Below are 27189 nucleotides of genomic sequence, written 5' to 3'. Positions count from 1 at the left end.
TGAATCAAGGGTGCATATACTTTGATAGTTTTGGGGCACTGAGCTGAATCCATCAGTATGCGCAAGAACATGTCTTCGACATCGAAGATAAAAGCTTGTGAGATGGCATGGATGGTCTTGTGAAGAACATCAGATATGATGTTGTCAGTGTTGATTCTAGCCAGTGGGCAGAGGGTGTAAGTGAGAAGATGATACAGTGTCTGATTGTCGAAGGTCAAGTGCTGAGGCAGGGGAGGACCGTTGTAGTCACGAATTTTCTCTTCGTCCATTATGCATCGGAAATCTTCATTAGAGATCGCATCAATATTATGAACCCGAATCTCAGTCTTGCCATGTTCAAAGTGTCAGAAATGAAAATGGGACACAAAATCCATGGCAGAGCATTTTATTCTTTTTTGTTCAGACATCCATTCCATGATCCACTTGTTGCTGTTAGATTCATCACCGGAGATGTACATTGTAGCAAAAAATTGAAGGATAATCTCCCTGTTCCATGTCTGTTGATATGCAATGACATGCGTGAGGACAAAGTCTTTGATGTCTTGCACCACTTGATTAAAGCAGCCAAGGTTCTTCATCGCAACAATATCTTGGAACTCACGAGGGAAAATCTTTAGGCTATCATAAAGAATTCACGAATAATATATTGCTTGTTCATGAGTCCAGAACCGAGGAGATTCAGAAGTATGATGCTTGTTGCAAGGACTCTCTTGAAAGAATTTTGGATGAGTGTTCCAATTGAAAAGAGGCCCTTTGACGCCAACGCCGATGGATAACAATGGCAGTCGCTCACGGGGATAAGGGTAGTTTAGTTCATCTTCAACAGATATCACTTCATCTCCATAGATAACTAAGTCTGAATGATGTGCTGAAGCAGATTTTGTTGCAGACGGATCAACATCTTAATTTCTTCGTGCAGTGTTGAGTGAAATTATCAGCAGGGAAGGATTTGTCACTTGTTTAGGTGCAGAGTTAGGCGTCAATGCTTTGGCAGTCACTGGGGAGGAGAGTGTATTTGCTTCAGGAGCGAATTGACAAGCAGAGGGAGGAACTGAATCGTTTGGTTCGACACGAGATGGAGCAGCCTGACATTGAGACTGAGGAATTTCACCTTCTTCCGAAACTTGATGTTGTTGAGGCTTTTCTTCATGAGTTGGAGATGCCACATGCACTTTTTTAGTTGGCCTTGGCGCGGTAGAGGCACCGGCAACTGGTTCTAGAGTTGGCGAAAGAATTGCTCGTTCGGAGATTTTTCTCTTTGTGCATCAGCTTCTAGAGGAGGAGCAAGTTTCTTCACTGTCTTCTTCTTCTTCTTCTTCTTCTTCTTCTTCTTCTTCTTGTTTTGCTTGGATGGATCTATGTGTCCTTTGACAAGATCATTATAGACAGTGGCTTGGGCTAGATGATTGAGGCAAATTTTGCAAACGAAAATCTGAGTGAAACCCAATCTCCTATGTCAAAGGATATTCAAAGCCTTATTGACATCCTCATAAGATTCTTCAAGTTGCTTGATTAAAAAATAGATTTCGTATCTTCCATATGGTTATCAATCTCCTTGAGTTGTGCAATGAGGTCATTGATCTCAACCGAATCATTTCTCATATCTTGGACAAGATTTGATGCTTGAGAAATTACTTCAGAGAGAATGGGCAACGACGCCACTTCCCCATCAAACAGGTTTTCCACAAATCTGTCCAGCTACCCCATAATGAATACATGATTGAAATAATGTGCTACATGAGAGTCATCTTGAGTTTGTGTAGCAGCTTGAGCCATAGGAGCATTATGAGTTTATTTTTCTCGGCAGGAGGCAAAGAGCCAATGGTTGAGTCAGTTTGGCAGCAAATTTTGCAGCCTTTTCTTTCAAAACATCATCACTTGGAACCTTTTGCTTAGCAGCATGAGCTTTGATTTGCTTCAGCTTTTCTTTTGGGAGCTTTTCGCCTGGCTTAGCTAGGCTGATAGGGGCTTCAATGACCAAATATTGCAAATTCATTGCATCAGGATGAGGATCGGTATTTACTTTGTCAACCATTGTGACAGTGGTAGGAGGAGTCTTCCTTTTCAAGAGATTCTTCGTCGGAGGAGCGATTGGAACCACACTTGCCCGAAGATCTGGCAAAATAGTGGAGGTAGTAATGTTCACTTGCTCAGAGAGACTAGCATCTATTTCTTATTTGAGTGAGTGGAGGGTCATCTTTAACCGAAGAATCACTTTCAGATTCAATAGGTTTAGTGGGTATTTTCCTCGGTGTGCTCTTTTTCTTCGGAGCGGCAGATTTTGGGTCATGCTTGTTCTTTGTGTGGCGTTCTGCTTTTCCTTCAGCCTTTTTTTCTCGACGTCTGATTTGATGAGACGACAATTTTCTTCTTCTCTAGCTTGTTCCTTCTCAGCTTTCTTTGCTCTCCTCTCAGTATTTTTGAGACACTTGGCCTTTTCTTTGGGATAGGAGTCAGGAGTCTTGAGGGATGACTCATGAGCATTTGGAGGTGATTGAGGCCTTTCCTGGGGCTCACCTACCCTAATGAGTCCAATTTCGCAACAATCACCCCATTGGGGATGGAAGGCAAACTTCTTGGCATATCGAGGATGAACCATTTTGTAGTGAAAACACTTCCACGCCGCACACGCCTTTTTCTCTGAGTTGAATCTTCTCTAGGCACAGTGTTGTAATTATCATGAGAGATATATTGTGGTGAATTTGCGAGAGGTTGCCTGCCACCTTCCTTTTCTTCAGAGCATCTGCTTCTTGCTCATTTGCATTTGGTTCGGATCTTTTTCTTTTGCTGGTTGATGGGCCTACAGTTCGGCCCTTTGCATTTGGTACTTTTGATTCGTCAGTTGTTCCCAAAAATGCCTCTTCGTCATCAGCCATACTGTGCAGCTTAGCAGAATTTTCAACTGAGTGCATACACCTGTGAATCAAAATGGGTACGAGGAGAAATGGGGACAGGGTTACAAATGCTCACAACGAATGATTTTCCGAAGAAAACATTTTGAGGAAGAATCAGATACAAAATTTGAGAAAATGTTTGAAAGAATAAAATAAATAGATCAAGCTAGTAGGTCCGAACAATAATACTAGATAGAGAGCTATGCATGTCATTCGATCGAATCACAACACAAAACCTAGATCTGAATGAATTGGATGCGAGGAAAAGCTACAAACCACATCCACCCTAGATAGGTAAAATCCTAGATCTATGAAATACGGTAAAATCTAAGATAAATAACCGCGAACAAACTCAAAACAAAAGGATGGAAGTCCGAATTTAAACCACACATACCCTAGCTTGGTGATGTGCAGCAACTACGGCGGTGCAAGGAAGAAGATGTCCCACGACATCGTGGAAGGACTTCGGTGACCTCTTTCCGGCAGTTAAGCGGCAAAGGGATCATTGACGTCAAGCTCGTGGAGGAGCGCTGTGGTGAGGGTCTCAGTGGTGTGGAGGTGAGGAGGACTAAGGTGGAAGAAAGGAGCAGTGCGGTATATATATGGGCGAGAGGAAATAACCGCACACAGAGGATTATGATCGGATGGTCTCTAGCTAGAGAAGATTGCGATTCAAAGGTCAGGATGAAGTGGCAAATGACGTGTTTCACGTGGCAACCATCATAAAGATCGTGGTCTTGACTTGGGTGGGAAAACCCAAATTTTAGACAGCTTTTGCTAAAACAGATTAATGTTCGAGCTGAATCTTAATTGTGGTCAAGGACACCATATAATTTTCGTTCCAGATAAAACTGAGCATTTGTAACAGATTAAGATAGACTGGAAGAGATAGATCAGAGAAAAACCAGGGTCCTAGGCATTTCACTCAGTTAGAAACACAAGAACACGAGCAAATAGCTATGAGAGAAATGCATTCGGACAGAAACCAAATCTAATGATCAAAGATAAATCCAAAGAAAGACAAAGGAATGTGGTGGCGTAACCCATAGTATAAGAACTGTATGACCCCGAGGATCGCACAATTATCGTGGCACCCAATTAGTCTAGTTCTTCGTTAATGTATTCACTCTCAAAAAGAAACTTTCACTTTGTCGAAAGTTTCTAACTCTTTGAGTGTTATGCACCCATTCCTTCAAACATGTGGAAGTGTTAGCACGGGTGCCAAGTCTAGCTTACTGCATGTTTGCCAAGTCCAAGATATTTAGATCAGACTGTAACACACGAAATCTTTTCTCGTCGAGAGGCTTGGTGAATATATCTGAAAGATTGTCTTCGGTCTTGACATGATTGATGACAATATCCTCTCGAGCAACATGATCGCGAATAAAATAGTGTCTGATGGCAATATGCTTCGTGCAAGAATGCTGCACAGGATTGTGTGGAATTTTGGTGCCACTCTCATTTTCACAATATAGAGGAATATGCTTGACCTTGATGACATAATCCTTTAGAGTTTGCTTCATCCACAATAACTAAGTACAATAAGCGCCAGCAACAATGTATTTGGCTTCAGCCTTAGAGAGAGATACACAATTCTACTTTCTTGATGACCAACAGGCAATTGATCTACCGAGGAAATGACATGTCCCCGAGGTAGATTTCCTATCAACCAGGTCACCAACCCAATCTGAGTCTGAATAACGTACAAGATCAAACTGTGCTCCCTTAGGATACCATAAACCTAAGGTGGGGGTGTGAGCCAAATATCTCAGAATGCGCTTGACCGTTTGGTGATTTATAGCGGGCACACATGCAAACACTCAACATAATCTCAGGTCTGGATGCACAAAGGTAAAGAAGAGATCCAATCATCGAACTATCGGCGTTCTGATTGTAGTCTTTACCATACACATCTGCATCTAGCTTACCATTTGTGGGCATTGGAGTCTTATAGCCCTTCATTTTGGAATATTGCATTTTGAACTTCTTCAGGCACTCCTTCAGATATTTCTCCTGAGAAATGAAAATGCCATTTGCTTGATGACGAATTTGCAGTCTGAGAAAGAATTTGAGTTCACCCACCATGGACATTTGATATTTATTCGACATCATCTCCCCGAACTCTAAGCTATAAGCATTGTTAGTACAACCGAGGATAATATCATCCACATAGATTTGACAAATGAATAAATCACTATCAACAGCTCGAGTAAAAAGTACGTGATCTATGGATCCTGGCTTGAACCCTTTGTCGAGCAAAAACTTCTTCAGGGTGTCATACCATGCTTGAGGGGCTTGCTTTAACCCATATAAAGATTTCTTCAACCTAAAAACTTTGTTAGGAATCTCAGGGTGTTCAAAGCTAGGTGGTTGTCTAACATAAACTTCCTCATCAATTTCACTGTTGAGGAAAGCACTTTTCACATCCATTTGATAAAGCAAGATATTATTATAGTTTGCATAAGCGAGAAGAATACGTATTGCTTCAAGGCATGCAATAGGAGAATATGTTTCACCGAAATCAATACCTTCTACCTGTGTGTACCCTTGAGCAACAAGTCGTGCTTTGTTTCTCACCACAATGCCATTTTCATCTTGATTATTGCGAAAAATCTGTTTTGTGCCAATGATAGTGTGCTTCTTGGGATTTGGTTTGTCAACCAGTTCTCACACATCATTCAATTCAAATTGCACAAACTCCTCTTGCATGGCATTCATCCAATCTGGATCATTCATGGCTTCTTCATATTTGGTAGGTTTTGCCAATGAAACAAAAGAGAAACTGCCTTAATAGTTATCCAAATGAGTGCATGAACGAGTTGTTGGGTCGATAACCTGGATTCTCAATTTCATCGAGAATCTGGGAGGATCAACTCGATTTGCCACACGAGGATGAGCATGTTCCTCATGATGGTCATTTTCATCAGCATCAGTATGTGAGTCATCATTCCCTTCAGGATTGCCATTTTGATCGGCATTTGGATTTTGATCACCATTTCCATTCAGTGGAGTGTTTGCTTAGACAGTGGCTTGACGAGTTATGTTTTGAGTCATAGGGGCATCATCCTCATCAGAAGATTCAGGTACATTTCCGTCAACAGGCCTGATGTTCCCAATAGACCTTTGCCGAATAGCATCCGAAATCAGCGGTTCATCTATCACATTTGGCAGGTGCTCCTTTTGAGATCCATTAGATTCGTCAAACCGCACATGTACCATTTCCATAACCTTCATGTGGTGAGAGTTATAGACATGATACGTATGTGAATTTGAGCCATAACCAAGAAGAAAACCTTCACGTGCCTTGGGTGCAAACTTGGAAGAATGATTCATCTCAAGAGTATAACAAGGTGCACCAAAAACACGTAGATAAGAAACATTTGGTTTCTTGCCAGTGATAAGCTCATATGAAGTTTTCTTAAGGAACTTGTGAAGATAAAAACGATGGATAACATGACAAGCAGTGTTAATAGCATTAGCCCAGAAACGAATGGGAGTTTTATATTCATTGACCATAGTTCTTGCCATTTTAATGAGAGTTCTATTCTTTCGTTCAACAACTACATTTTTTGGGGAGTGTATGCAGCAAAGAACTCATGAGTAATACCATGATCATCTAGAAATTCATCGATACAAGTATTTTTGAACTCGATTCCATTGTCACTTCTAACATGCTTAATTCGCACATCATATTCATTCTGGGCCTTCTTGGCGAAGCTTTTGAAGATATCATAAGTATAGGTTTTGTTTTTGAGAAAGAATACCCAAGTGCATTGAGATAAATCATCAACAATAACCAGACCATAATGACTGCCACCAAAGCTTGCATAATTTTGAGGACCGAACAAATCCATATGAAGAACTTCTAGTGGTCTCGTAGTGGTCATGACTGTCTTGGAGGAGTGATGCTTCTTGGCTAATTTACCAGCCTCACATGCAGCACAGGGACGATTCTTGTCGAACTTTACATCAGGAATTCCATGGAGATGATTCTTCTTCACCAGGTTCTAGAAATTTCTCATACCTGCATGACCAAGTCTTCGGTGCCAGAGCCAACCTTCGGTTGCTTTTGCAAGCAAACAAGTTTGAACTGACGCACCCTTATAAAAATCCACAATATACAAATCATCTTTTCTGCATCCCTCAAAGATGAAGGAATTGTCAGTGGCCATAAAGAAAATGCATTTGGATATAGAAAATAGCACTAGCATGCCTAGGTCACAAATCTTGCCAACAGACATAAGATTGTATCCAAGAGACTGGACAAGTAGAACTTCATCAATGGATTTGTCCTTGGATATAGCAATTTTACCTAGCCTAATTACCTTTCACCTCTTGTTGTTGCCAAAAGTGATATACTTCAGAGGAGAAGTAGTTAAGTTGGGGTCGACAAACAATGACTTTTCTACGGTCATATGATTAGTGCATCCACTATAGACTACCCATTATGTACACCCAGAGACATAGCCCTGCAGAAGAATTAGGCTTTCTTAGCCACCCACATCTTTTGTAGGTGGCTTCGAAACAGTAAAACGTGCAGGATATGATTTCTTTCGATAAGCATAATAGTTGTTCGATGAGGTACGATCATAATTGAAGGAATAAGCATTGAAAATTCCTTCCAGAGGCATGAGTATAGTGATTGTATTAGGTATGCAAGTACTCATTGTGTCTAACCTTTTTCTGTTTGCATGGTTAGAAGAGGAGAAATAGCATCAACAATTTTCTTAGGCACCCAAATAGCTTTCTTTGGGGGGCCATTTCTACTATTTGGTCCAACATAGAGAGCAATAACCTCACCATGCTGATTTTTGAACAACCTATAGTTGTTCAGAGAATCATCATCACTATATTCAGGGATAATAGAGTCATATCCCAAGAGTAATGCTGGATCGAGCATTTTGCTCTTTGCAGGCACCCACGCTCTATGAGGGTATTGATGAGGTTCCTAGTAGGTGCCATTATCATTTAGTTTCCTTTCGAAACCGATAACTTATTTCCTCGGATTTTTGTGAAGGATGGACTTCGTCAAAACATCATAGATGGTTTGATGCCCTTTGAGTGATTTGAACATTCATGCCTGAAGAAGATCCTTCAACCTAGCATTTTCATCAGAAACAGAACCATTTTCCTCGACATAGGGGTTAGCGCTCACAGATGATTCAACATTAGATTCAGCATTAGTTCGTTCAAGACATTTTAAACATGGCGTATCAAACACTTCAGGTTTCCCTTTAAGTTGTTGGGTGAGAAGAGAATTTTCTCTCATCAAATCCTCATGAGCCTCTCTTAGTGCCTCGAGTTCCTGTTTCCTTTTAGGTAATCATAGGTGAGTCTTCCGTGGTTTGTCGAGAGAAAATCATAATGAGTTGAGAGTTCATCCATTCGTGACTTGAGAGTGGAATACTCTTCGGTCAGCGGCTTGTTTTTATCCATCTCCTCAACCAAAAACTCTTCAGATTTCCTGAGGGTTTTATTGATTTTCTCAAGAGAATTTTGTTGGATATTAGCAATTTTGATCAACTTCAGATGGTCATCCTCATCCAAAGAATATTGATCACTGGAGTTAACCTTGTGATGCTTAGAGGGTACCTTTTCTTTCGAAGCCTTGGCATGAAGCAGTTGGCAGGAGTTTCATCATCACTTGACGAATTTCTAAAGAAGTTTGTTGATGGAGAGGATGCACATGCTATGCCTGCCATACCAGAGTTGGAATCTTCACCGGATTCTTCTTCTTTGGGACCTGACGATTCTTCTTCCTCAGAATCCATCTCCTTCCTGATGTATGCCTTGGCCTTGCGAGAGGTGTTCTTGCGGTTGGAGGAGGACTTGGAAGGATTCTTGACAAAGATCTTCACGAGGAGTTGTCCTTCTTATTGAAGAATTTCTTTGTTTTCTTCTCATCATCGGAGTCATAGTTCTTGGTCTTGCTTTTGCCTCGATGGTTGCCCGAATCATATCTCCCGCTATCATGGATTTCAGCTTCCCAGAGAGGTTAGTGTGACATAAAGTGTCCAGGATTTTGAACTTGAAACATGTGTATTGTCCAACAGGTTTTCATGAGGATTCTGAACCCCCAGAGTTGCTTGAACTTTTCTTTTGGAAGTGGATCTTCTTGTGAAAGCATTGGAACTTTTCATAACCAGTGCGAGTTCTTTGCTGAGTTTTTTGGGTCATCAGAATCTTCTTCGACATTTCCATCGGAAGAGGAATCAGCCATTGCCTTGAGAGCATGATTTTTGTGCAAGCTTGAGCCATACAGATCTCTTTTCTCTTCTTCATATTCCTCGTGAGTGTTCAGTCTCTCCACGACATCAGCAGAGTCAAGGTCCTTGAAGTTAGGTCGTTCTCATATCATCAGAACTAGAGTATCAAAAGAATTTTCAAGAGATTGAAGCAGTTTCTTCACAACTTCATGGTCAGTGATGTCTTTAGCGCTGAGACCTTGAAGTTCATTCGCAATATCACTTAGGCGATAGAAGGTTTATTGGCAGCTTTCATTTCTAATGCACTTGAAGCGATTGAACCTGGCTCGAAGAGTATCAATTCTAGCTTCTTCCTGAGTTGAAACTCCTTCATTGAACTTTTCGAGGACGTCCCACAATTCCTTTGCAGTTTGACATTGGCGGTAGCGAAGAAATTGTGCCCGATTGAGATGGTCACCAATTTCATCTTTGGCCTGAGCATCCAGTTGAATGAGCTTCTTTTCTTCATCGGAAGGGGCTTGAGGTATAACAACGTTGGCACCGAACTACACCACGTTCCACATATCATCATCTATTGCTCGGAGACGGATCTTCATCTTCTCCTTCTAGAAGGGATAGTCCGTCCCATCGAATATGGGAATCTTGAGATATGACTTGTACTTCACTAAAGACATACTTAAACTCCAAAGTCGTTAGACTAAAATGAGCAGAGTCAGGGAGTATCTCGCTCTTATACCAATTGTAGGAACGAAGTATGTCTACCAAAGGGGGAGGGGATGAATGGGAGTTTTAAATTTTTCTTCAGAAAACTTAAATGTCTCATAACCCAGCAGCGGAGTGAATGGAAAAAAAACTATCGTGAACTAGAATAGAGTACTAAAGGAAAACTAAGACAAGCATTGAAGTAAATCATACAGATGAAAATGCATCGAAGGTAAATATGAGTGACAGAGATAACTGAAGATGCTCGATGGCGATAAGGAATATTTTCGACCAATTCGTCCTTCTGCACAAGGACTACGTCTGGTTGGAGCGGTTGTGACTTAACACGGAATATAAACTCTCTTCACCCTATTATCCTCGATAATCGATTCGTCAATCGATGTCGATCACTCGTGGTAGATACTTGATGCGATCTCCGAACCTTTACAGACTTCTTCTTCGAGAACCACAATCACTCTTGTTCTCTGAAGAAAATTGACACCTAACCATCTAGAGTGTTTGCAGCTCTCAAGAGTAATAAGTGGAGCGTACTAAACTTTGATTTCAGTGATGCTGAACCACTAACTAATTCTTGGGCTCTAGGGTTCTTCTCTTGGTGGATTTTAAACTCAAATCGCTCAGAGAGTGGGTTGCTCAACCATCTTCTCTGAATCAAAGAGCAGCCACTGGACAAAGCCAGCACGGGGTGGCTATTTATAGCCACAACCTTCCAGACAGGAAATGACCATTTTGGACACAAGGTCCAGCCAATGGCCAACTGACATGTTCATAACAGTCTGATTTTGGAGCAATAGTAACATTACTTGAGGAACAAGTAATGCTAACTCCTCGGTCCGAGACAAATCTCTCGTAGCGAAGAAGATCATATTCTCTTGCTGACAAGTATTTGCTCGGAGCACAAAGAGATTTCTTTCATAGCTTTCATAGGATTTGGGTTTAGCATCACAGAATCAAAGCCTCGAATGCTACACCCCTCTTAATAGTACGGTGGTCCTATGACTCAAAGAAAGAAGAGGAAAACGAAACAAATGCTATGTCTTCACTTCGTCCTCATTCTTCCTCGAACGCAGTCATAATCTTCGAAAAGACACCAAACCAATTGCTTGAACGTCATCAATTTTTAGGGGTCACTCTTGTTAGCTATATCTTTGGTGATAATCTTCACTCCTAAGCATAGAGATTATCTTTGTTGTTTGCATCAAACTCCTCGATACATCAGGGACCTGTTACTCTGTGTGCACTAGCAAACACATAAGTCCCATACTGTTTATGTCAACAAACTCCAAAACACAAGGGGGGCAATCATTATACCATCAGTTACCCTACTGGTGGAACACCTCTCACACTGTTACCAAACAACATTCTGGAAGGGCCACCACATCCATGATGGGATTCTAGCCCTCCATGAAATAATGCATGAGGTTAGGACACGCCATCCATAAGGCGTCTTCCTTAACCATGACTTCCATAAGGCATACGTTCATATTGACTAGGCATTCCCCTTCTTGGTGCTCAAACGAAGTGGGTTCGATGATCGCTGATGTTCCTGGATTATGCAATTGGTTTGGAACGGTAGCATCATCAATAATAATTCTTGGGATGTGGGCCCCTTCTTTAGGTCTTCCCCTGGGTTAAGGCAGGGGGATCCGATCTCCCCCTCGTTTTTAACGTTGCAGTCGATGACCTTGCAACTATGCTGGACAAGGTTAAGATGGTCAGACACATCTCTGGGATGGTGGCCATCTTATCATAGGTGGTGGTGTGACGCAACATCAATATGCGGATTATACTGATAATCCCCAAGTGCGAGGAATATTCGTAGTACTTCCCAATGATGGAGGTGGTAAGTATGGAGTGTTGAACCCATAGGGAGCTAAAGGTAAGATTTGTATTCTCTCAGGCACTATATATCTGCCACTAATATAATATGACCCTACATAAACCAATCATTTTCTTTATATAGGAAATAAAACTAGAAGTACTTTGCAGGTATAAATGGGTAGCTTTACAAGATATAAAGAACTTGAAAATAAAGGTTGGGTGCTAAGATGTAGAGGTACAATAATATAAATAATAGTGGGTGTGTAGTAGTGGTGCTATGTGGTGCGTAATTGTTCCTGGGTAATTGGATGTGATACTAATGTGATAATGAAATTGCAACTAATCCCCAGGTGGTTTTGGTAAATAATAACATCATGTATGTCATTGATCTAATGAAAATTGATGATAGATTTCAGAAAAGATCAATGATTGGCATGGCAAGGACTAATGAGTGTGGACCCCTCAAAATGTCAAGGACAAGAATTGGCTACCCCAAGACTCTACATTTTTGGTTTAGTGATCCAAGATCACATTTAGTCCCTGAGGAAAGTCAATACTATTAAAAGGGGATGAGGTATTGTTGATGAGGTTGTTGCTTAAGTGCTTTGTGATATTGTTTCAAAAACCCTCAATCACTTTGTACAGAAACCTAAATCTTCATTTCAGTCCTAGCGATATCACCTACTCCAAACCCACCAAGATGACCATTTCATTTCCACAGCCAAAAATCATAGTAATTTGGTTTGACCGAAAAGGATATCGGACCCACCAAGATTGCTTGACCAAGTTTCTGCAATGACATTGTTTCACTTCGGAATCACCGAGTTGAAACAGTCAGAATTTCTGAGACTAGGTTTTGCCAAGCCATTGCACTTCAGTCCCACCGGAAAGCCCAACGTTCATATCTTTTACACTAATCGTTCTCATCATGTTTTACATTCGGTCTCACCGATTTGGGTCAAAAGTGTGTAACTGTTGGATTTTGGGTGAAGGCTTTTTATACCCCTCCACCCCCACTTACTCTCTAAGAGAGCCATCAAAACAAAACACAACTTCCACCATTCATTTTCTGAGAGAGAACCACCTACTCATGTGTTTAGATCAAGAGATTCCACTCCTACCATTTGAACCTTGATCTCTAGCCTCTTCAAGTTGCTTTCCTCTAAAATCCTTCTCCTACCCAAGCCAAATCTGTGTGAGAGAGATTGAGTGTCAAGGAGAAATCATTTGAAGCACAAGACCAAGGAGTTCATCACCAACACAACATCTATTACCTTTTGGAGAGTGGTGTCTCCTAGATTGGTTAGGTTTCACTTGGAGCCTCCAAGATCATGTGGAGTTGAACCAAGGAGTTTGTAAGGGCAAGGAGATCACCTACTTCATGAAGATATACCCGAGTGAGGCAAGTCCTTCGTGGGAGAAGGCCATGGTAGGATACACAAGGTTGTTTCTTCGTGGACCCTTCATGGGTGGATCTGTGTGGACTCGTGCAACCATTACTATCCGTGGGTTGAAGTCTCCATCAACGTGGACATGCGATAGCACCACCTATCGGAACCACGCCAAAAATCACCATGTCTTCACCGCGTTTGAAATCTCCAAACCCCTCCTTTACCTGCATGTGCAATGTTTTACTTTATGCTGCTATACACTTAGAATTGCATGTGTAGGGTGATAATAGACTTGGTAGAATTGCTAAAATATGTCCACAACTAAATTTGGTAAAATGATAGATTTTTATTTGGTCAAAGTGTCTAATCACCCCCTCTAGACATACTTTCAATCCTACACGTGGTACTAGAGTTTTGCTCTCCATTGCATTGGTTTCACAACCTAGGAGTGTATGGCACCTAGTGAGGGAAACTACCATCATAGAGGTCCATATTTTATGGTAGAAACTTTGCTAGGTGGAAGCATCAGATGAAAATGCATATTCTTGGTCATAACCCCATCATTTGAGCTATTGTTTGTGTTGTCTTGCATGGTGAATTCTTTGAGGATGCTAGAGAACTGGATGGTGAAGCAACCGCGAAAGAATTTAAGATGTTGCAATACAACGCTCAAGATTGTGACATTCTCTTCAACGGTCTGTGCCCCAAGGATTTCGGAAAAATCAGCCAGCTCAAGAATGCAAAGGAAATTTGGGATACTTTGGTTGATATGCACGAAGGTGCTGAGTCCATCAAGGAATCCAAGTTGGCATTCCTTCAAAGTTAACTTGACAAGTTCAAGATGAAGGATGGTTAAGGAGTTGTTGAAATGTACTCTAGGCTTGCTCTTATCACAGATGAGATTGTCGGCATAGGAAGTGAAGAAATGACTGGCAAATTTATCATCAAGAAGATCCTTAGAGCCTTGGATGGAAAGTATGACACCATGTGCACATTGATCCAAATGATGCCCAATTACAAAATCTCAAGCCCACGGAAGTCACAGAAAGGATTGTTGCTCATGAAATGTCACTCAAGGACAAGAAGGAGCTCCACAACAAGTCAAGTGGTGCATACAAAGCTTCAAGTGGTGCCTATACTCCCTCAAGTCCTTTATAGTCTGCATTCTGAAAAAAATCCATTTTTCCTGAATGCTCTACGCGTTGGCTTTTTCTGGCTTCTGTTTCCAGTTATGCCCCTGTTTTCCAGTCACTCGCATGCATGCATGCAGTTACTCGAATCTCTCCCTCTCTCCCTCCCTCTCTCTCTCTATCTCTATCTCTCTCTCTCTCTCTCGAACGTCCTTCACGTCTTCCCGAGGCAGCTGCCTACCTATTCCTCTCCTTCCCATCCATCCCAACAGACTACTCCACATCCCCTCGTCTCCTCTTCTCTGCTCTTTCACTTCTTACTCCACATCCCCTCCATGGATGAAATCTACCCATCATGGCTATGGGAGGACAACCAAATAGTAAAGGATAGTCAGCCCATGGATGATAGCTTGCTTGCGGAGGAAAGCTTGCTCAAGGTGGACAATAGTGAGTTCGCGTATGGCGGCGTGCTCCCGCTCGCAGAGGGTCACACGGTCATGGACAACATTGTGTTCCCGGTAGGCGTTGCACTCGCGGATGGTGGCATGCTCCCACTCGCAGAGGGCAGTGCGAACACAGACGACGTCGCTCTTGCGAACGTCTTCACGTTCCCAGAAGTCGGCGCGCACGCGGATGACGGTGTACACCCACTGGCGGACGGTGACAGACTCATGCAAGGTGGCGTACTCCCATGGGCGGACAGCGACACACTCGTTTAAGGTGGTCTGCTCCCGCTGGCGGATGGCGACGCACTCGTGGGAGGTGGACAGCAGCATGCTCCTGCTGGCAGATGGCAACGCACTCGTGCAAGCGGCGCGTTCACGGACTATGGCATGCAGCCAAACGATGGTGGTGTCTAGGCACTTGAGGACGTGCTACATGCACTGGCCGACAAGGTGAGCACACTGATCGACAAGGTGCACCAGCTTGCCAAACTGGTGGGTGCACTCGCTGACATGGGCATCAAGGTGGATTGTGGCAACATGGAGGAAAAGGATAGCCATTGCATGTTGGTCGATGGTGGTGACGACCACCATGCACTCAACAACTTTGACGATGATGATCTTAGCAGCAATGACTCAGACATCGACGGCCGAGGTAGCGACAAATCAAACAACAACCTAATGTCAAACTTCCATGGCTACATGGCCAGCCCCATCATGTTCTTGTTCTGTGGCATTGGACGCAGCAGCACATACTGTGCATTGTGTGCTCAAGGGCTCCATGGTGACATCGGCAATGACGGACAGAGTGATCAGTTCGTACCGCCGCCGCTCTCCTCGAATACGTAAATGTAGTTCATGTCCTTGGCATGGCCATCATATTGATTCTCCACCTTGTCCCAGTTGATGGCCGAATTGAGGTCGAAACCAACCATTGCATTCACGTGGCAAGAGAAAGAGAGGAGCAAAGTGAGTGAGCAGAGAATTTTGTGCCATTCTGTTCATGGCTGGGGCTGAGATTTATAGACAAAAATTTAGAGTTTCAGCCATGGTGGTAATATAAATTTTGAGCTTCGAATCTATGGCGGGTTGTTCAGTCTTGGAGGGAGTTGGAAATTTTGGTGAAAAGGTTTCATATGCTCAAATAGTTCAGCCATGGCGGTAAACGAATTTCTTTGACTCCAACTCCACTAGTTTCAAGCGCCGCTAGTGCTCTTCCTGCTCATAGGCCATGCAATGGTGAGATATTGGCGTTGATGCCAAAAAGATTTTGCACAGAGCGAGAGGAACATGTAGAGAGATGCACATGCATGCAGAACGGGAGAGAGAGGCGCATGCATAGAGATGGAGAGGATAGAGAGACGCGCATGCAGAGGGATGGAGAGAGTTGGCGCGAGAATATATGGCTGCAGGGCAATCGTTTGCATGCACGGTGTAACTGTGTAGGATTTCCTCGGTAGCAAATCAGGGGAAAATAGTCCTAATTTTGCTGAGTGCTCCTCTCCTTGGTATCTGAGCCGGAGCTAAAACATAGACAAAAAAGGACTGGAGGCAGTACACCTTCAAGTGACAAGCTAGTATCCAATGAATAGATAAGCCTAATGGTGAAGACCTTCAACAAATTCTAGAAGAATAGAAGCAAAGAGAGAATCTCCAACTCAAGGCACTATGAGCAAAGATCATCAAGTCATGACCATAATTGCTACACTTGTCGAAGACCCAGACACTACTCCAATAAGTGTACGACACCTCACAAGAAAAGAGAAGACTCACCTAGAAGGAAGAGAGGAAGAGATGCATCACCTCATAGAGAGAGGAGGAGTAGAGATGATTGTTATGAACAAAGACCTTCTCGAAGAAACTAGGAGTCGGAAGGGAAATACAAGTCAACTAAGAGCTACTCTAGAAGAAGACATCAAGCTCATGTTGGTGGATGGGTTTTCAGCTCTGACTCCGACAACCACGCCAAGAGAAACTATCACTCCGACTCTGACTATAGTCAAGATGAAGGTGTTGCCAGACTTGCTCTAGTATCCCCCAACTCCCATGACATATTTGATTCACCAAACGAAGGAATTAGAAGATGCTTCACGGCTAAAGGCCCCAAGGTATCACACCCCGAGTATCTTGATTCCAATAGTGATGAAGATGATTTGCTAGGTGATGATGATTTGCTTATTGATAAAACTAGTGATGTGAGCTATAATGAACTTGCTAGTTATCATGATAGTCAAGATGAAATTTGAGACGATGCTAAGAAGGAGATTGAGCATCTAACTAAAGAACTAAACACTCTGAAGTTAGCTCATGAAAGAACCCAATAAGATCATAGAGAGCTTCTAAGAACTCATGAGAAGCTACGCTTCGAGAAGCTAAATTTAGAGCAAGAGCATGAGATTCTTAAAGCAATCAATGATGATCTTCGAAAGAAGAGTTCCTCTTACATTGCCAAACATCTCCTCTTGTCTACTTCTATGCCACAAGTTTAAACTACTCAAGCTATTAACAAGAGTAAGAAAGGTTCTTCGTCTAGTAGTAAAAATAACTATGCTAAATCTAATATTGTTGCTTCGAGTAGTTCTCTTGATTCCACTAATGATTCTCTTGGACAAGTTACACTTGAGCAAGAAAACACTTTATTGAAAGGAACTATAGAGAAATGTGTTTACAAGAGCCTTGCTGGGAGTAAGCAATTTTAGGAATTGTACACAAGCAAGGAAGACACTAGAAGAATCAAGGTGTTGGTTTTAAACCAAAGTTTAATGACAATGGAGTTGTGTGGAAAGAAGGTCAATACCCCAAGATGAAGTTTCTTCCTCAACAAGAGGAGTATGATCCCACTTCTTTTGAGGGAACACAACCTCAAGATGATATTCCACCACAAGACGATAAACTAAAAGGAAAGGACAAGCTTCAAGAAGAGGTTGACCCATTTGCAGAAGCACCTCAAGCATTGGTAAAGTGGGTTCCCTAGACTTCATCAAGTTTTATTTCATCAAGTTAAACTACAACTCCAAGGATTCCCATCAAATTGACATGGGTCCCAAAGAAGAAGAACTTGAGAGTTTTTAGGGTGACTCTACCAACAAACTTCATCACATTCATTCATGGCAAGGACTTGTGAAACCAACTTCAACATCAGGCACTAGCTAGTTCATGGAGTCACAAACCCTCTTGTTGGTAAGACAAGGTACAAGGTATTCAATGCATTCATGGACATCATCATATGTGCATTTCACTCTATGTCTATGAATATCTTTGTGCATTCCTTGTGGGATTAACCCATGTAGGCATTGAAAGTGCAAAACTCCAAGGATTGCTCCCAACTCTTGATGGTCTACATCAACATTGAGCATCCACATCTACACTATCTACACGAATTCATCATGAATAAAACATATGGTTAGTTCATCCCTCTTTTGGGGGATATCACATCTGGGGGGGAGCTTTTCTCTAAGACTTGAGCTAAAGCAACTCTAATGGTGTGAAAACATAAATGATTTATGTAAAAGTGGTAACCACACTTGTGCTTAAACGATGAGTGTGACTGAAAGGATCGAGATGGACCTAGAGGGGGTTGAATAGGTACAATTCCAAATTTTAATTGTTACTTAGCAGTTTTAGGCACTAATGCGAAATATGAGAATGAGCCTAACAATTGAAAAGGTGATACTAGTGCTAAACAAGAGGGAGAAAACAACAAGTACTAAAACAAGCAATCACAATATAATGTAAGTACAAGCTAAGAGATAAGTAACCACAAGTAGGGAGCTAGGGTTAGGAATAACCGTAACATCGAGAGATGAGGACGTATGCGGTTGTTCACTTCCTTGGAGGCAAGCTACATCACCGTTTAGAGAGGTGGATTTTACCACGAAGGCACACCAATGCCACGAAGGCTCACCCTATTCTCTCTTTGAGATATCACCACGAGGGCGATTCTCAACCACTAGTGATAGACCTAGGGGTGGTCTCCAAATCCTCAAAAACTTTCCAAGGATAATCACAATGGTCGATTCCTCTCTAAAGAATTCCTACCGCCTAGGAGTTTCCAACCTCCAAGAGTAACAAGAACGATGGGGACAAGCTCAAGACTTTCTCAAATGATGAATCCCTTTGGTGCAAAGAAGGGGAAGGAGTGGATCTATCACTTGATTTGACAACTTCTCACAAATGGTCTCAAATCCCTTCGGGATCTTAGATTTGTTGTATGTGTGTGAGAGAGTGAAATGTGTTCTAGGGTTTGCTCAAAGTGAATGGTCAACCCTCTCCCGTGGAGGAAGAAGGCTATATATAGTGATGGAGAAATATGTCTCTTATAGTATAAGTGACAGGGTTAGGCTGGACATCCGGGCCAAGGACCGGACATCCGTCACAGTGAGATGACCATGTAAGACACATAGTGAACAGAGGAAAAACAGAGAGGTCAGACATCCGGGGGTGGACCCGGACATCCGACAAACTAGTGAAGCCCCGAACATCTGGCAGTTGGCCAGACATCCAGCCTGTGCAGACCGTTGGGTTAGTAAGGCTCCTATACTATGAGGTCGTATTCCTGGGTGTCGGTGTCAATACCGGAAGATCTCGGGTAGGGGGCCCCAAGCTGTGCATCTGAGGATCAATAGTAACAATGGATAAGGGACACAGTGTTTACCCAGGTTCGGGCCCTTTTAATGGAGGCAAAACCCTACTCCTGCTTGATTATATTCGACGGTATAGGGGTTACAAGAGTTGATCTACCACGAGATCTATTTGGCTAACCCTAGATAGCTAGCCTAGCAATGTTGTGATCCTGCCTCCGCTCTAACCCTCCGGTTTATATAGACACCGGAGGAGCTTAGGGTTCATACAAATTTTGTTTTATAGAAAGGAATAATATATCCGGACACATATACTTGCCATCCACGCATACGAGAGTCCCCAACGAATACGGGAGAGGATCTTCGGCCTTGTATCTTGACGGCCCATCAGTCCGACCCACATCAGTAGACCGGATGCCCGAGGACCCCCTAATCCAGGACTCCCACAGTAGCCCCTGAACCAGTCTTCAATGTTCATATGTTCGGCGCTCAGATTGTCTTTGGCATTGCAAGGCGGGTTCCTCAAAGAATACACATCCGACTTTTCGCAAGAAACACAAGCCTTAGCCACGAAGGCAGGATATACAAAAAATGAGAACATCGTCTTTTACGGACAACTCTTTCCACGAAGCGTCAGGATCGACCCTTCGTCATTTTGAACCGTTTTCACGCCCCGCGTTCCGCCCTTCGAGGTCACGCCTCATTGGCACGTCCTGTCAAAACAGAGATCGTGCCCACTTAACACAGGATTGCATATCAATGATATTTGGGTAATCCAACTGTCTTCAGCACAAGCATCCATCGGGAATAGGCGAGATTCAAGGCATGAGTGTGGGGTGGTTTGTACTTTTATTGCCTATAAGAGGGTAAGGGACCCCCACTTTCCTCCCCACGCCTTCACATCTGCTTAGCCTTCCAATCTCCCCAGATCTCTGTGCTCGCAAAGTCTTCATTTTTCTCACCACCACCACCACCAACTCCGACCATGGACGGAGCTGGCTACAAAGGCAAGTGGGAGGCCTCCTCCGTGACGGAGGAGAACATAGCAGATTTCCGGAGTGCGGGGTACCTCGCTGCCGAAATCAAGCACCGGCTTCCCTCTGAAGGTCAAGTCCTTCACACTCCAGAGCCCGGTGAACAGGTTGCCTTCCTTCCTGATTTCCTTAGAGGTTTAGGTTTCCCACTCCACCCCTTCGTCTGTGGGCTTATGTACTACTATTGGATAGATTTTCGTGATCTAGCCCCGAAATCCTTTCTCCACATATCGGCGTTCATAGTCATGTGTGAGGCCCTCCTCCGCGTACGGCCACACTTCGGCTTATGGCTCAAGGTCTTCAATGTGAAGCCGAAGGTGGTCGACGGGCAGCACGTGGACTGCAGCGGGGCTATGATTAGCAAGCCGTCGAACACCACTTGGCCCAAGGGGTCTTTGTGGATACCGTGAAGATCTGGCAATAGGAGTGGTTCTACATCACCGAACCACGCCACCCCAACTGGGCGGCCATCCCGGAGTTCAGATCCGGACCCCCCGTGAGGCTCACTTCCTGGAATGAGAAGGGTATTGACTGGGGGTCCCAGATGGAGGTGCTGAGGAAATATGCCCTAGAGGCAATAATAAAGTTATTATTTATTTGGAATTCGGGTTCTGGCAGACCATTGAGGTTCGAACTCTGAGGTGCGCACGAAGATCTTTCCCCTACCAGCTCGCGTTTCGAAGCCTCGCAAGGAATCTAGCCTAGAAAGAAGAACACACAAGGGACGCGAGATTTATACTGGTTCAGGCCACCATTGTGGTGTAATACCCTACTTTAGTGTGTGGTGTGGTGGATCGTCTCAGGGGCTGATGATGAACAATACAAAGGGAGAACAGCCTCGCGAGGGCCTGTTCTTGAGCTAGTGCAATGAACTACTTGGGTGAGTTCAGTCGCCTCTCTCTAGTCTATGCGCAATCTGGATCCTCTCCCTTCTCCTGTGGTGGCTAGTCCTATTTATAGAGGAAGGCCCTGGACCTCTTCCCAAATAATCAGCGGGAAGGGCGCCAACAATTGGCCATTTTGAAGGGGAATATCTAGTACACTTATCCTGACTAAAGTTGGTCCTCGACTGCCAAAGACTCTGGCGGTGACGTCGTCCTGGGCTCCACGATGACTTCTATCCTGCCGCTCTGCTGGTCTTGGTCTTGTTGCACCGAAACGGCATCCTTTGCCTGATGCCTTGGCATGTGCTTGCCCCCTTTGCACCAAAAGGGGAAACAAGGACACTGTGCAGGCCGGCACCCGCCTGTCCTCGATCATCATGGCTTGCATCACGGGCTCCTTGCGAGGTTCCCTACCTTGATCTCTCCGCCTCCTCGCGAGCCTGCCTGGTGAGGCTGCTCCTGAGGAAGCTTCCTGTCGTCTGCCCCGTGAGGCTTGGCCCCTCGCGACGGTCTTGAGCTTGAGCTGATGATGCTGGGCTGCACTGGGCCTTTTCTTGAGACATGCCGCAGGCCGCAGGCAGGCAAGCTGGGGACCCCCGTTACCAGAACGCCGACAAAATTGTACTAACCGGAAACTTAGTACAAGTTTGAATACATAGACAAAACATATAGTCCCTAGTATGCCTCTACTTGACTAGCTTGTCAATTAAAGATGGTTATGTTTCCTAACCATTGACATGCGTTGTCATTTGATTAACGGGATCACATCATTAGGAGAATGATGTGATGGACATGACCCATCCGTTAGCTTAGCATTATGATCGTGTTAGTTTCATTGCTACTGCTTTCTTCATGACTTATAAAAGTTCCTTATACTATGTGTTGGCATTCTGGATATGGTGGTATCCAGACTTGCCTGCCTGTGGCCCACCACGTGGCTGCATTGCCGGCTTGGTACGGCCCAACTTCGACATCAATAGCTCAAGACCCTCGCGAGGGGCCAGGCCTCGCGGGACGACGCCAAGACCTCCTAGGGGATCGGCCTCTTCAGGCTGGCTCCCGAGGGGCGGAGAGTTCTATGCAAGGTGCACCTCACGAGGTTCAGCTGACGTGAGCCATGACACCCAAGGCCAGGCGGGCGCCAGCAGGCGCAGAGCGCCAGTTTCCTCTTTGATGCAAGGGAGGTAAGCTGCAGGCGCGAAGTCCCGAGGAATCATCCAATGGTTCCCTTTCTAGTGCAACAAGACCAAGACTGCCAGGACGGCAGGACGGAGGTCATCACTAAGCCCACCGCAGCGTCATGACCAGGGGCTTTTCGCAGGCGAAGACTACTTTTGTCAGGACTATACTACTTGTCCCCTTTCATATCCGGCCGTTGTGGGATCCCTTCCCGCCAACATTTGGGAAGTGGACCAAGGCCACTATAAATAGGACTTAGCCACCACCATAGAAGAGGGGATCAGATCCATTCTCACTCGACTACCTCACCGGCTCTATTGAGCTCAAGAAAACCTCACCTCCTGAGGCCAGTTCATCCGCTGTACTAGTTCATCCTCAGCCCTTCGAGGTAATCCACCAAAACGCTGTAGTAGGGTATTACACTGCAAGGTGGCCTGAACCAAGATAAACTGATGTGTCTCTGTGTCTCTTTGAGCTCGTCGCGCTAGGCTTAGGAGAATAGCGAGTTGACAGGCTGGGTAGGTTGAGATATCCACACGCACCCCATAGGTCGAACTTTACAGGGTTTGCGGAACCTGTAATCCGACATTTGGCGTGCCAGGTAGGGGTGCGTCGGATCTTCTCTTCCGTGGATCGATCCACCGTCACTCCGACAACTCAATGGCCGACGCACGCCGAGCTCGCGCCAAGCGTCGGGCCGTAGTCACCACTCGCGTTGCTCAGATAGCTCCGGCGGGCGATGGCTGCGCTCGTCGTGCTCCATCTCCGGTTGCTAACGCCGCCACGGGCCCTGCCGGCCACGAGCAGCAAGCTTCCTCGCTGCACCCATCGGTGCACCACGACGGATGCACCGCCACTCTGTCACTGACCCTAGCAGCTTCATCCTCCCACGCGGGTCACGGCCCGGTGAACGCACATGCCGCTCTGCTCATGGTGCGGGAGCTCCTCCGCTACCACCTGGTCAATGACTTCTACAAGGAGTGGCTCGAGCGGATTGCTGAGCTCGTCAACGCGGCTGGGGGCTCCATCGCGCCGGCCTACTCCCTGCCTCAGTAGCCGCCCGCCGCGGGCGACGTGGCTCATGGGGCTCCTCCACCACCTCCAGCCCAGGGCGTCATCATCGAGCCAAAGCGTGTGGCACCGCGGCACGACCCAGCGCGCCCGGCGCCTGCTCGGGAAGATGTGAGCTGCCAGGTGGTGCAGCGGCCTCAAGGAGAAGCACACGTGCTTCCTGCACCCCCATGCCAGGCCCGCATGTCACCACAGGAGGTGGTGGCGTGCCTGCAGTAGGACCAAGTTCTACCTCCTCGGCGGGCTCTAGTGGCCATAGCAGGATGCCGCGCGCTCACCCAGGAGCTCTGCAACATCGTCTGGCGGAGAAAGTTCAAGCCTGACCTGCCCCCACGCTATGACAGCACCGCCGACACCGCCGAGTTCCTGCAGCTCTATGAGCTGAGCATCGAGGCGGCCAGCGGTGACAAGAAGATCATGGCAAACTAGTTCCTGATGGCCCTCAGGGATGGCGCGCGCTCTGGGCCCCTGAACCTTCCCAAGGGATCAGTCTCTTCCTGGGAGGACAAGCGCGACCGCTTGATCACCAACTTCTAGGGCACTCGCGACCGTCCGCCGGCTGCGGGTGACGTGCGTCGTATCATGCAGCAGCCTGGAGAGACCCTGCAGAAGTATATCCAGCGCTTCAACAACGTTCGTCTCAAGATCCCCAGGTGTCGGACGAGGCCATCGTCTCAGTGTTCACTGATGGTGTCTGCGACGTCAAGATGAAGGAGGAGCTCGCCATCCACGAGGATCTCTGCACGGCCCTGGAGATGTTCAACATGGCGAACAAGTGTGCAAGGGCTTAGGAGGGGCGCCTCTCCCTCCTCGAGCTCCCCGATGCTGACCCAGAACACAAGATGGCCAAGACTAAGTACGTGAAGCGCAAGGGGCCGGCCGTGCTTGCGGGCGAGCCAGAGATGAAGCGCGGCTGCGACCACCCTGAGTCGTCCAAGAGAAACCGACTGTTCTACGTCTTCCACAACGTCCACAGCCACAACACCAACGACTGCCAGGAGCTCAGGCTCTCCGTGACGGGCGGCTCGGTCGGCGCCCCGAGTGCAACGATTGATGCTACGACCGTCGAGGTGGCCGAGGTGGAGGACGCTGGGATGGACGCGACCATCGCCAGGAGTGGCGCGACCATCCTCTGGAGGACCACTGGCAGGGCCAACCTCGCGAGGGTGCTTGGAGGGAGCAGCCTCGTGAGGAGCGCCCTCATGGGAATGCAGGTCTGCCTCCACTGCCTCCACCACCAAGAAGGAACGAGGATCACCACCAGGATGAGGGGACTGGGGGCTTCCAGGAGTCTCGAGCTATTGTCTGCATCCTGGACTGCTCACAGGCCCCAGCTTCCCACCGCATCTTCAAGAAGTTCGTGCGCGAGGTGAACACGACGCTCCCCAAGCCTGAAGCAACTCGTCCTCTCAGGTGGTCCAAGTGCGCCATCACCTTCAGCTCCTTAGACCAGCTCAAGTGTGCGGCGACTGTTGGCGCACTCCCCATGCTCTGCTCTCTCATCATCAGCAACGTGGTCGTCACCAAGACTCTCATCGATGGTGGAGCGGTGCTTAGTGTCCTCTTTGTTCAAACGTTCGACAGGCTCCAAGTACCGTACTACCAGCTTCAGCCAACCAAGCCATTTTCAGGAGTGACCGATGGTTCCACACACCCGACAGGGTAGGTCTGCCTCCCTGTCACCTTCGATGAGCGCAACAACTACCATACCGAGCTCATCGACTTCGACGTCGCAGACATTCGCCTGCTCTACAATGCCATCCTAGGATACCCAACACTAGCCAAGTTCATGACAGCAACGCACCACAGCTACAACGTGCAAGATGCCAGGAAGCTGCGGCGTCATCACGGTCGCGTGTCAAGAGAAGGATGCGGTGTGCTCCCTCGAGCGCGCCTTCCAGGCTGCAGCAGTCGAGAACCCTGAAGATGAGGGCGGTGTAACCCCTCCTGAGGTTGCCCCCAAGAAAAAGAAGCTGCAGCTGAGCCAGGGATCCAGTGAGGAAGCATCGCCCGAGGACGCAACACTGAGCCTCGCGTCCCAAGACACGGCACATTCACCCATCGCATAGGAAGGCGCGCCTGGCACCCCACTCAAGATGGGCTCAGGCGCTCTCCTCAGGAGGGCCTCGGACCTGGCCAGGGTCACAAAGGAGGTGCTCGGGCACCATGTGGAGGCACTCTTCAGAGCATGCTTCCCAGGAGAAGGCATCAGGCGGGAGGCACTAGGCACTCAGGGGATCATCAGCAAGGCAAACGAGGAGATTCAAGAGGCAAGGGTTCTACAAGGCGATCGCCGCCTACCGCGAGGCGCGGCTCACTGCCCTGGCAAGGGTAAGGAGTTCCTCATCTGCATCGACATCCCAGGGCTCAATTGGGCCGTGTCTCAGCAGCTCTTCTGGCCGTCTCGTGTCGGCTGATGAGGGTCCACCCCACAGCTACGTCTGCATACCTTTTGGCCTACCTGGCGCGGCTGTGGTGTTCCAGCGCTGCATGAGGGATGCCCTGGCGGCTTGCGAGGCCAGGCATCAGGCGACCTTGGTGGATATGGGGGAGCACCTCTAGGAGCCTTATGGGCCCTTTGGGCCTCCCGAGGCTCGGCACCAGGGCGGCTCATGAGGAACGACTCCGGCAACGCGTGTCTTCTGCTACCCCAACACATCTTCAGCAATGGTACTAGGTCACATCTCTCTAGTTCGTTCAGTTTGGAGGCGCCCCTCAGGCTGCATCATCACCAGGCCGCGTGGGTCTATCCCCGAGGCGTGTATCGTTTTGCATTTTCCAGGATTGTCTAACTATCTTTTATGAGTTTACATATGACCGCCATCCTCAGGCCTTGAGCCTTAACCACCTCACGGCCTCCCTGTGTTTGTTGGCTTGTCACCCGCTTGCCTCGCTGCCTCGCTGCTCACATCGGCACAGCGCTTGCACTCGGGTCCATCCCTACAACGCTGACAAACCCGAGGATCGAGCTCTGGTTCACGACCTGCCTCGCGCACACCACCTCACCAGGTCCTCGGTGCCTTCGTCTGGTGCCCAGGGCCGTGGGCTGATAGCCCGCTCCACAGGGGTTCTCGGCCTCTTCTGTTACCTAACCTGCAGGATCATCTGTCGGTGACTTACGGGCCGGCTTGGACGATCACCATCTTGCCGCGTGAGTCGCTTGCACGTTGAAGGGGGAGGTCCTAAGCATCGTGTCTCGAGAGCTTCTACTGACTCTCCAGCCCTCACCCCATGGCCTTGATCACGGCACCACGACCTGGCATACCAGCGGCAGCTAAGCTCGCTTGAGGGCTGGGACCCGAGGACGTAGAGCACATGGACGAGCAAGGAAGGAGGGAGGTCGTTATGGGTCGTGCCTAACGACAACACCACAGACTTAAGAACAGGCACCATCCTCCTAACGGACCAGGACACCAAAAGATAACTCATGATTCGCTGCGGCACCAGCCTTGCTCCCTGCAGCCCCATCCTCACAGTCCCATTCCGGCGGTTTCGCTCCCCTTTACGATTCTCTGGGCGGCTGCTTCTACGACAAGGGGGACCTCGTGAGCATCGCGTCTCATGAGCTCTCACCAGACCTCGGGCCGCTCACCTCCTAGCCTTGACCATGACATCGCGACCTAGCATACTAGCGACGGTCGAAGCCTGCCTGGGGACTGGGTCCTATCGACAACGCTGGCATCCAGAGAAAAGAAAATGAAGGAATCATGCCAAACTAGGATACGCGAATTCATCACAGAGCCAAAGAAAGCAACGCTGGCATTAGATACATTTCGGTCCTTACAAACCCCAACGGGGCTGATTTTCATTCCGCGCAGGTAAAACAAAAGAAG

The sequence above is a fragment of the Triticum aestivum genome, chromosome 7B (genome assembly GCF_018294505.1).
Source record: "Triticum aestivum cultivar Chinese Spring chromosome 7B, IWGSC CS RefSeq v2.1, whole genome shotgun sequence".
NCBI classification, from domain to species: domain Eukaryota; kingdom Viridiplantae; phylum Streptophyta; class Magnoliopsida; order Poales; family Poaceae; genus Triticum; species Triticum aestivum.
Note: the sequence above shows the minus strand (reverse complement) of the source record.